The following is a 12,100-nucleotide window of genomic DNA, read 5'->3' as shown; positions in this document are numbered from 1 at the left end:
CATCTCCTCCCCTGGGGCAAGGAGGTGCTCAGCTGCCTCCCACATGGCATGGGTGAGGGCAAGCCCTGCTCCTGCCGGGAGGGCTGGGTGGACCTCTGGCTGCTGCTGCTGCTGCTGGGGGTCCATGACTGCGGCGCCCGGGGTCTGTGTGCCTATGGCTCCTCAGACCGCGTGCTGTGCAGGCTGAGTGTGTCTGGGAGGGGCCCTTTAAGGGAGCGGCTAGCTGTTGCCCCCGAAGCGCTAGTCTGCCCGTTGACCCTGTCTGCACCTGTGCCTGGCATCCCTATTTCGATGTGTGCTACTTTGACGTGTAGACGTTCCCTCGCTGCGCCTATTTCGATGTTGGGCTGCGCAACGTCGAAGTTGAACATCGACGTTGCCGGCCCTGGAGGACGTGTAGACGCTATTCATCGAAATAGCCTATTTCGATGTCGCCACGTCGAAATAGGCTACTTCGATGTAGGCTTCACGTGTAGACGTAGCCGTTCTGTGCCAGAGGGTCAGTGCAGAGTTCTCACTTCCCGTCCTGGCTATTCCCTGTGCAGGCAGGTCTCATTCCTGCCCCCGGCGTTACGACTTTCAACTGCATCTCTGTGTTTGAAACTCAGCTGCCCCTGGGCAAGTCCCCGTGGGCCGGACGCTGTCTGTGTAAATACCCCCGGGAAGGGCCTAGTCACGGTAATGAGCCATTAGGGCAAACGAGTTAGCTCCCGTTTGGGGATCCTGCCTGAGAATGCTCCAGGGAGCCGGCAATTACTGCTCTGCCGCCAGGAGGGCAGGGACCAGGCCAGGTGGCTCTGGACTCCATGGTGGGGCGTGTGTGTCTTATCTGGGAGCTGAGCTCTGAGATAAAGGGTCCCTGCCCTGGACTACAGCGATATAGGGCAGCGCGAGGAGCTGCTCTTTGCTCCCCAGGAAAGCCCTGAACTTCCACCGGGGCGTGGAAACCTGAGACATGCAGGCCGCAGAGCCCACGCCGCTGGAGAATCTGCCGCACTCCTGGCATCGCCGGCCATGGTGAGAACCTGCTCGTTCGTCCTCCATCCGCGCCCCGGGTGCTGTGGCCTGCCCGTGTTCTCCCCACTTTCCTGGTAAGCTGCCCCAGCCCGTGTGCTCCACGTCACAATCCCTCCACGCCAGCCTCTGGCCGTCAACCCACAGCCATGGGGCCTAGCTAACCGGCGTCTGGGGCAAAGCTCGGCTCGGCTAACACAGCGTGTGTGTCCTGGCCCCACGCGGGGACAGGAACCTGGTACCCATCCCCTCCCGCCTGGTGTGTGGGGCAGGGTGAGGCAGCCAGCGCTGGGGCCTGGACGGTGAAGCCGGAGGGCATCTTGACGGCTTCGCTATTGCCAACCAGGTGCCCGGTGCTGACCAGGGCCGGGTTCTCCATCCACGTCTGAAACATCCTCCACGCCGAGTCTCTGCTGCCCGTTCTCAGAACTAACCCTCCCAGGCAGCGTCCCCCGTTAAGCTCCCACCACCCACCTCCATCTTTCCAGCACCCCCCAGCCTGCGCCTGTCGCCAGCCTCCCCTGCAATTGTCAGGTGTGAGGGGCACCCACCTCCCAGCGAGGGGCAGAGATTTGCCTCCAGCGGGAACACAACCTAGATCTCAAATGTGCCTGTGTAGAGAGAGAGAGACAGAGACAGAGACATTGTGTGTCTGTGTGTGTCTGTGTGTGTGAGAGAGAGAGTGTGAGTATATATGTGAGAGACACAAAGACTGTGTGTGTGTGTGTATGTGAGAGAGAGAGAGAGATACACATGGACAGTGCGTGTGACAGAGACACGGGGCAGTGTGTGTGTGTGAGAGAGACACACAAGGACAGCATGTGTGTGTCTGTGAGAGACACAGGGATAGTGTGTGTGTATGTGTGTATGTGAGAGAGAGAGGGAAACACAGCGGCACTGTGTGTGTGTGTGTCAGAGACACACAAGGACAGTGTGTGTGAGAGACACACAAAGACAGCGTGTGTGTGTGTTAGACACAAGGACAGTCTGTGTGAGAGACACACAAGGACCGTGTGTGTGTGTGTGAGAGAGACACACACACATGAGGACAGTGTGTGTGTGTGTGAGCTGCACAGGAACAGTGTGTGTGTGTGTGTGTGAGAGAGAGACACACACACAAGGACAGTGTGTGTGTGTGAGCTGCACAGGAACAGTGTGTGTGTGAGAGACACACAAGGACAGTGTGTGTGAGAGAGAGAGAGACACACGAGGACAGAGTGTGTGTGTGAGCTGCACAGGAACAGTGTGTGTGTGTGTGAGAGAGACACACGAGGACAGTGTGTGTGTGTGTGAGCTGCACAGGAACAGCATGTGTGTGTGTGTGTGAGAGACACACAAGGACAGCATGTGTGTGTGTGAGCTGCACAGGAACAGTGTGTGTGTGTGTGTGTGTGTGTCTGAGAGACACACGAGGACAGAGTGTGTGTGTGAGAGACACACAAGGACAGCGTGTGTGTGTATGTGAGCTGCACAGGAACAGTGTGTGTGTGTGTGTGTGTGTGTGTGAGAGAGACACACAAGGACAGCGTGTGTGTGTGTGTGTGAGCTGCACAGGAACAGTGTTTGTGTGTGTGTGTGAGAGAGAGAGACACACAAGGACAGCGTGTGTGTGTATGTGAGCTGCACAGGAACAGCGTGTGTGTGTGTGTGTGTGCGTGTGTGTGTGAGAGACACACAAGAACAGCGTGTGTATGAGCTGCACAGGAACAGTGTGTGTGTGTGTGTGTGTGTGAGAGAGAGAGACACACAAGGACAGTATGTGTGTGTGTGTGTGAGAGAGACACACGAGGACAGCGTGTGTGCGTGTGAGCTGCACAGGAACAGTGTGTGTGTGTGTGTGTGTGTGTGAGAGAGACACACGAGGACAGCGTGTGTGCGTGTGAGCTGCACAGGAACAGTGTGTGTGTGTGTGTGTGTGTGTGAGAGAGACACACGAGGACAGCGTGTGTGTGAGTAAGAGACACACACCGGGAAGGGGGTCGTACTCGGGCAGGCTGCCGGGGACGGCTCTGAGCACCGCGCTGCCTTTTAGGGCACTCACCAGAAAACAGAGACGCCGGCTGCCAGCAGCAGCTCTGGCATCGCCGAGCCGGCCGGGCACCCGCTGTCTCGCCCTGGGGCACGTGGACATGCCGGGCAGTCCCCGGGCTGGAGGGTGAACGCACACAGTCAGCCGCCGGGATCCCACCCACACACACACCTTAGCCCACTGGGGAACACCTGAGCGCCCCGGCCATTGAGTCGGGGACCGTGCAGCTCCCATCCTGGTGCGCCGGAGGTTAACAGCAGACTGCGGTGGGAACGTAGCGTCGGAGTGGGAATTCCTGGCAAGTGTCACCCAAGTCGCATGAGGCTGAACCCTGGTCCCCGTTATCGCTCTCCGGACCAGGGCCACGGCCAACCTTTGCTGCTCCAAGTGATGGCCCATCCCCTTCACCTCACGCACTCCCTCCGCAGGGCCAGCTAGGGACAGGTGACTCCCCCTCTGTTTTTTCCCCCGGGTGTGCTGCCAGCTGGTGGCCGGGGCCTGGACAATCAGCTTTCTGATCTCTCCCACCTCCCCTCCCTCCTCCCTGGGACACACACGTACCTATCGCCTTCCCCCAACTCGGGAGCAGCGGGTCCGTCCAACGCGAGCTCATTGCCTAACCCGGGGCGTCCTTGGCTTTCAGGTGCTGCAGGACAGCGGGTTTGTCTGGTGAAGCGACAGATTAGCCTGGAGACCCCTCGGGGGCAGGATTTTGTTGATCACAATGTTTGCAGAGCTGAGCAGTTCCTCCCTCCCTCCCTTTGTCCATCCCTCCCTCCATCCACCCATCTCATTCGGAGAATGGCAGCCTCGCTGGCCATCCCAAACCACTGCCTCTGCTCTCGCACGCTCACCGTTCGTTTTATCCTGTGAGCTCGGCCAAAGCCAGTGCATGAAACATCTGCAGTAGCTGAAAGCTGCTGTCAAATCCCCCCTCATTTTCATCTTCTGAAGACTAAATAAGCACAAGTCCCTCAGCCTGTCCTCATAGGTCATGTGCTCCAGCCCCTTAATCATTTTCCTTGCCCTTTGCTGGACCAGCTCCAACACATCCACATCCTTTTCGTACTGGGGAGCCCAGAACTGGACACAATACTCCAGATGTGGCCTCACCTGTGCTGAGCAGAGGGCAATAATAACTTCTCTAGACCTGCTGATATTGATTCTCCTGATGCACCCCAGTATGCCCTTAGCCTTAGAATCATAGTCATAGAACAATAGAGCTGGAAGAGATGTAAAAAAGCCATCGAGTCCAGCCCCCTGCCCTAAGCAGGACCAAACCCATCAGATCAGCCCAGCCAGGCCTTTGTCGAGGTGAGACTTAAACACCTCCAGGGATGGAGACTCCGCTACTCCCCTGGGGAGACCATTCCAATGCTTCACCACCCTCCTAGTGAAAAAGTTTTTCCTAATGCTCACCCTGGACCTTCCCAACTGCAACTTGAGACCATTGTTCCGTATTCTGCCATCCGTGACCACTGTGAACAGCCTCTCTCCAGCCTCTTTGCAGCCTCCCTTCAGTAAGTTGTAGGCTGTTCTTGGCTACAAGGGCCCCCTGTTGGCCCATATCCAGCTTCTCATCCAGTGTAATCCCCAGGTCCTTTTCTGCACTACCCATGGTGAAACTGTAAATAGCTTTCGTTCTCCCATCTATTGGTCTCTTGTTATGTCATTGGACTTGCTGATATGACACTGATTTGATAAAAAGATTGGAAAATCCCAGCCGAAAAGTCTTAATTTCAAGTTCAAGGGAGCTTGGCATGTGAGTTTCTCTAATTCAGTGCGGTCCCCTGCTTTTGGTTCACCTCTACTAGAAGTTCAACCTCCTAATGATATGAGTCGTCCTCCCTTTACTGACAGCTTTGTTCTTCTGTGGGGAGGAGTCAGCGGTCGGAGGATGCGTGTTCCAGGTTTCCGCCGGAGTAACCAAAAGCCCAACCTGACTGTGTGTTCGTTTTTTTATTTCTAGATACGGATTATGGAGAGAGCAGAAGGAAGAAACCAAACGCTCATTGTGGAGTTCATCCTCCTGGGATTTGGAGATACCCCTGAACTCCAGCCTCTTCTCCTCCTGCTCTTCCTATTCGTCTACCTTGCAACCGTCACTGGGAACATCCTCATCGTGGTGCTCATTGTGTCTGACCCGCGCCTTCACACCCCCATGTACTACTTACTGGGGAACATGTACTGCCTGGAGACCTGCTACAGCTCTGGCATCCTGCCCAGGCTGCTGGCCAGCCTCCTGACGGGGGACAAGACCATCTCCATGGTGGGCTGCATTGTGCAGTTGTATTTCTTCACTATCATGGCGAACACAGAAAACCTGCTGCTCACGGCCATATCGTACGACCGGTACTTGGCGATATGCCACCCCCTCCGCTACGCAGCGCTGATGAGCGGCCGGGTGTGCTGCCAGCTGGTGGCCGGGGCCTGGACAATCAGCTTTCTGATCTCTACCACATTCAATATTTTCTTGGGCCGCTTAACGTTCTGCGGTTCCAACGAACTTGACCATTTCTTCTGTGACTTTTCCCCCCTGATCAAGCTCTCCTGCAGTGACACCCGCACCCTGCAGCTGTTGATATATCTGGTCTCTGCCCTAGGGGCGCTTGTGCCCTTTCTCTTGACCGTGACATCCTATGTCTGCATCATCGCTGCCATCCTGCGAATCCCATCCACCACCGGGCGGAAAAAGGCCTTTTCCACCTGCTCCTCCCACCTCATTGTGGTGACCATCGCCTATGGGACGGTGATTATCATCTACGTGGCCAATGGCCCCAGGGGCCTGTACAAAATATTCTCGCTCTCTTTCACCGTCCTTAACCCCATGATCAACCCTTTCATCTACAGCCTGAGAAACAAGGAGGTCAACGAATCCCTGCGGAAAGCTCTCTTTCCACTGGTTGCTTTCAGAGGCAGGTACAGACTGAGAACAGAGAAGCTTTAGCACACAGAGGTGAAGCGTAACTTAGAGGTGAAGACGTTCTGTAGGGAAAGTGAGCTCTTCTCCAGACATGCCTTTCAACAAAAAGTCTCTGAGGGGTGGCCACGTTAGTCTGTAGCTTCACAAATAACGAGCAGTCCTGGCTCACCATAGGGACTAACAAATTTATTAGGTCATGAGTTTTCGTGGGTCAAACCCACCTCATCAGATGGAAGACGAAATGGGTTTTACCCAGGAAAGCTCTTGACCTAATAAACTTGTTAGGGTGCATCTACACTGCAGCCTTCTTTCGAAACAAGCTACACCGGAAGAGCTAGTCTGAAAGAGCAGCTTCGAAATAACACCGCTGTGCACAAAAATGCATTTCAAAATAGCACTTAGCTAGTTGGAAATGCAGCGTCTGCACACAATGGAGCCATTGGACTCACTGTGGCTCATTTTGAACCAAGCTCTATTCCCTGTCTTAACAGCTCCTGCTTCAAAATCCTGGAACTTTCCCTTGCAACAAATCCTGTTGCCAACTTTGTGCACATATTTATTCTGGAGATACCATCGCTGGACCTACCCACGTTAGTTACAAGATCAGGGGCTCATTCTCCTGTACCTCAACCAATATTATATATGCCATCATGTGCCAGCAATGCCCCTCTGCCATGTACATTGGATGGACTGGACCAAGAATGAATGGACACAGAGCAGACATCAGGAATCTGAATACACATAAGCCGGTCAGTGAGCACTTCAATGGCGAGGGCCATTCTGTTAAAGACCTGAGAATATGCGTCCTATAACAGAGAGACTTTAACAGCAGATTACATAGGGAGATGTGTGACCTGGGGCTCCTGCTCAAATTCGACACATTAACACTTGGCATGAACAAAGATAGCAATTACCTGATGCATTGCAAGGACGGCTTCCCTTCCTTTGATGTTCATAGTCACCTCAGGCAAGACACTTAACATCCCCCACCCCGCCACCCCCCTCCTTCAGTCCATGTACTTGATTCGTCAGTTTCTACTGCAATTTTTTTTGGCGCGCTGTACTAGATGAAAGTCAGTCTGTGCTGGAAATGTTATGGAGCTGAAGAAGTGGGTCTGTGCACGAAAGCTCATAATTGAAAAAATCATTTTGTTAGTCTTTAAAGCGCTACACGACTGTATTGCCAGGATACAGACTGACACCGCTCCTTCTCTGTTACTATCATAGCATCACAGAACACTAGGACTGGAAGGCACCTCGAGAGGCCATCGGGTCCAGCCCCCTGCCCCAATGGCAGGACCAAGCACTATCTAAACCATCCCTGAAAGCCATCTGTCTAACCTCTTCTTAAATATCTCCAGTGATGGAGATTCTACCACCTACCTTGGCAATTCGTCCCAGTGTTTGATCACCCTGACAGTTAGGAACTTTTTCCTAATGTCCAACCTGAACCTCCCCTGCTGCAGTTTAGGTCCGTTGCCTCTTGTTCTATCCTCAGAGGCAAGGAAGAACAAGTTCCCTCCCTCTGCCTTATGACACCCTTTTAGATACCTGAAAACTGCTATCATGTCCCCCCTCAATCTTCTCTTTTCCAAACTAAACAAGCCCAATTCTTTCAGCCTTTCTTCATAGGTCATGTTCTCTAGACCTTTGATCATTCTCGTCGCTCTCCTCTGGACCCTCTCCAATTTCTCCACATCCTTCCTGAACTGCGGTGCCCAGAACTGGACACAATACTCCAGCTGAGGCCTAACCAGCGCAGAGTAGAGCGGTAGAATGATTTCTCGTGTCTTGTTCACAACACACCTGTTAATGCCTCCTAGAATCATGTTTGCTTTCTTTGCAACGGCATCACACTGTTGACTCATATTTAGCTTGTGGTCCACTATAACCCCTAGGTCCCTTCCTGCTGTACTCATTGCTCAGCCATTTCAAAAGAGGTGCTATTCCTCATGCCATGTCTGTCAGGGATGGTTTAGACAGTACTTGGTCCTGCCATTGGGGCAGGGGGCTGGACCCGATGGCCTCTCGAGGTGCCTTCCAGTCCTAGTGTTCTGTGATGCTATGATAGTAACAGAGAAGGAGCGGTGTCAGTCTGTATCCTGGCAATACAGTCGTGTAGCGCTTTAAAGACTAACAAAATGATTTTGTCAATGATGAGCTTTTGTGGACAGACCCACTTCTTCAGCTCCATAACATTTCCAGCACGGACTGACTTTCGTCTCTATGTATCTGATTTGTCAGTTTTTATTTCAGTTTGTTTGGATCTCTGTATTATAAACCCGCCAGCGCTGTACTGGAAATGTTATATCTCCGATCCGAAGAAGTGGGTCTGCCCCACGCAAGCTCATCATTGACAAAATCATTTTGTTAGTCTTCAAGGTGCTACATGACTGCTGGTTTGTTTTATTTCGAAAAACCCTTTCAAAGGAGGCGCTATTCCTCATGCCATGAGGTTTACCGATTTTTAAAGTAAGTCAGCCACTATTTTGAATTTATATGACTATTGAGGGTACAATTCACAGGGCCAGCAAATGCCTCTGTAAACCCCCAGTCAGGGTGGGTACCTGATGCTTGGAGGGTGTGAGTCTGTTACTGTCATAGCTACGCAGGCTGAGCACAGCAATGGGGCATGGAAAGAGCTGGGTTTGTTTAGCCTAGAAAAGAGAAGGCAGAGAGGGGACATGATTGCAGCTTTACAGCACCCCAGAGGGCGTTACAAGGAGGGAGAAAAATTGTTCTCTTGGCCTCTGAGGACAGGACAAGGAGCAATGGGCTTAACCCACAGCAAGGGAGTTTTTGGTGGGATGTTAGGAGAAGCTCCCTACCTGTCCGGGTGGTTAAACACCGGAATAAATTGCCTGGGGAGGTTGTGGAATCTCCATCACAGGAGATGTTTAAGAGCAGGTCAGACAGACACCCATCAGGGATGGTCTAGTGCAGGGTTCCCAAACTTTTCGGCATCACGCCCCCCACTTTTCATTTTTGAGAAACCCTCACCACCCCCACCTCTTCCTTACAATCATCCAACCTCCTTGCAACAAACAATTCAATTCGTAATTTAAAATAAACACAAAAACTTGATGTAAAACTGTTGTTTACAATTAACACCAAACACAAATAGTACTTCTTGGTCCCTGGTGGGTGCCTGGCGCAGCCCCAGCCGGCCAGCTGCCTGAGCCCCATGCCAGCCACCAGAGCTAACCGTGCCCGGTCGCCCGCGTGAAAGGGCAGGGGCTGAGAGCCAGAAGCGAAGGCCAGCTCTTTCTTTGTGTGGGGGTGTGCCTGGGGGGCTGGGTCACCTCTTGCCCCCCTGGAATTTCTTCATGCCCCCCCCAGTTTGGGAAACTGTGGTCTAGATGGTACTTGGTTGTGCCGTGAGGACAGGGGGCTGGATCCGACGGCCTCCCGAGGTCCCTTCCAGCCCCAGAGTGCTGTGATTCTGTGCCTCCTTTACAGTCTCACTTTCACACCCCGGCGGGCTGGCGAACGGGGAAGCCATCACCCGAGCCTCTTGTAAGGCCCACGTAACTGGTCAGTGCTGGAGACCATACAAGGGACAGCTGAGAGTTGGAGAGCAGCCCTCGGGTTTTGCGTCCAACTCTCCGAAGCGTATTGCTACAGGACAGCCTCCGGGAGACCTTCCTTGAGATGTCCTCAGCCAGACAAGACACCTCCCTGGGGGGCTCTGTGTCTGCGCAGGTACCCGTCGCTCCTGGCCAACCAGGGGCCCTCCTGCGGCTCAGGTCCCCCTTTCCCTTGTACCGTTAGCGGCTTGGTTGGAAAGGACTGGCCCAGCGTGCTGTTTGGGGTAAGAGCGAAGGTATCCCTTGCACTGGCGACGCAGCTGGTCCCTTGGGGTTGGAAGAGCTGGCTTGGATTCGGTGAGGTTGGTTCCCACAGTCGCTCATCGGTGTGAGGAGAGGGAGGAGGGCCGGCACAGGAGAACTGGAGCGTGGGAGGGGATTGCCGGTGTGACGTCTGGCTGGCCAGCGCGGGGAACAGGCGTGCTCAGTGTGACGGGTTTGGTGCCCTGTGGAGGAGAGTCCCCAGTCTGGGGCTGGCAGTAGCCCTGTCTCCCCACAATTCACCCTGATTCGAGCCTCTCAGCGGTGCCCCAGAAACCTCCTGTGTGACCCTGTTCCTGGCAGGACTGGGGAGCCCAGGCCGTAAGGGTGCGCTGAGCCTGTGCGCTGCGCCGGGGTGGCCGCGGGAATGGACGGGCAGGAGAGGGGAAGTCACAGCGCCCAGCGGCCGCGTCGATGGCCTCAGTGTGAACGCAAGGCCTGACTCAGCCCCGCCACGTGGTGAGATGAGAGGCTGACGTACGAGTCTGTAGGTTGCGGGCCGGCCACGAGGCCTAAGGCCATGGCCACCGAGAGCCGGACTGTGCCGAAGCTTAGCTGGGAGCGAGCCGGGCTCTGCTCGCGGGCGAGGGCCAGGGGTGTAGCACACGCAGAGGGGCCAGGCAGGAACCGGGAGCACGTCCCAGCAGGCTGGGAACAGAACACCTCATGGGGTAACATCTCCGCCCCCACAGCCCCTCACGAGCCCCAGCCCTAGTGACCCGGCTCAGGGCAGGCTCTGAACTGCCAGCCTGAGAGATAGTAACGCAACCTGTGGGTGCAAGGTAAGGGGGGAACTGAGCCCCAGGAGGGCCCCCGATCAGCCAGGAGTGACGTGTACCTGTGTATGTATGAAGACAAGGAGTTGTCTTCATCTGGCCGAGGGGCCGGTGGGGGGGTCCCCCGTCCCTGCCCATTGCAACGAGGACACACGTGCGTTAGCCTCACCCTGCACCTCTGGTCCGGGGAAGCCAAGGCTGGGCTTCGTTCTCAATAGGCCGGGCCAGGGGTCTTCCGTCTTGATCTGATTTTGCAGCCTTGGAGATCTCCTGGAGTCTGTCCCACCAGCCACCCTCGCAGGGCTCACAGGGTAGCCACATGGCCAAGCCACTGTCAGCACTGACGGAGCAGAGACCTGCCAGGGCACCACACCAGGCCGTCTGACTCCTGCAGACCAGTGTGACCCATGGGGCTGAGCCACAGAAGACCACGGGACTCTGGCCACGAGCAGCGAGTCTCTGCAGGGCCGTGCATGCCGTCGGCTGTGCAGAGCAATGACCCAGAAGGGCCGTTTCCCTGGGCGCCGGGGGCTGGCGGCAGGAGGCCGGTTGTTTGTTGGGTCTGCACAGAAGGCAGAGCGCTCGCGCCCCAGGCTCAGCCCCGTGGGAGGTGGGCTCGCGGGAGCTGCGGTCTGCCACAGAGAAGAGTACAAGGAGGAGGAGTCACGGACGGAGCAGAGCAGGTTCTCGGGCGCGCCCCGGCAGCTGCTCGTCAGTGCAGGCTGTACTGGGATGCTCCCGTCTCTGCTGGACGGGGAGAGACAAGCCCGTCGGCTGAGGAACTGTTCCTCCGCGGAAGAGGCGCTCCTCGTTGCCAGCTCGGCTGCGCTGTGGTTGCGGGCGAGCTCCGTCTGCCAGACAGCCTTTCTAAGCCACCTTCCCGGCAGGTGCATGGATGGTTATGAATATCAGGGCAGAAGGCTGGGGAGGGGATCTCATTTGTTAGCCCAAGCTCTGCTGGTGAGCGAGGGGAGCCTTGGAGCTGCGTAGGGCCGGTGTGCGGGGGGACAGGAACCGTTTTAGCCTCCCTTCCAGTGTTCCCAGCACCATTTCCCAGGGTGGACGCATGTCTGGGTGGTCCTTGGCTGGGAAATAGCCCCCCTCTGCCTGGACGTCTGTGATGGAGTTGGGGGAGTGCATGGGTGAGACTCAGGCTGGATGTGTGAGACAAGCAGAGCAGCTCCCAGAGGCTAAGGATGACCCCTGGGGCTACAACCTAGGCTGGCAGGTAACACCTCTGCCCTGAACAAAGAGGAGAGAGGAGCCGAGCTGGGTTTGATTCTGGGGGTGGCAGTGAGAAGCTGGAGGGGAGAGGAAGCTGGAGGGCAGCCAGCCTGGCGAGGGGGGAAGCTACACCCCAGAGGGGCCCCCCTCGGGCTGTCCTCCCCAGGACGGGTTGGAAGGACTGTCTCTGCCGGCTGCACTGACTCTTCTGTAAGAAACTGGGCCTCTGTCGCCTAATAAACTGTCTGTTGTGCCTGCTCAGTGAGAGTCACTCCTGCCTGCAGCC

At 55.5% G+C, this 12,100-nt stretch overlaps 1 long non-coding RNA gene across 1 annotated transcript in view; it reads right to left on the bottom strand.

Moving 5' to 3' along the window:
- LOC142005091 (uncharacterized) overlaps nt 1-12,100 on the bottom strand; it is a 104,171-nt gene that overhangs the window by 61,323 nt on the left and 30,748 nt on the right. The gene's annotated exons all lie outside the window — the stretch shown is intronic.

The sequence above is a fragment of the Carettochelys insculpta genome, chromosome 32, assembly GCF_033958435.1.
Source record: "Carettochelys insculpta isolate YL-2023 chromosome 32, ASM3395843v1, whole genome shotgun sequence".
Taxonomy (NCBI): Eukaryota; Metazoa; Chordata; order Testudines; family Carettochelyidae; genus Carettochelys; species Carettochelys insculpta.
The sequence above is the reverse complement of the archived record's forward strand: the minus strand, read 5'-3'. Positions and strand labels throughout refer to the sequence as shown.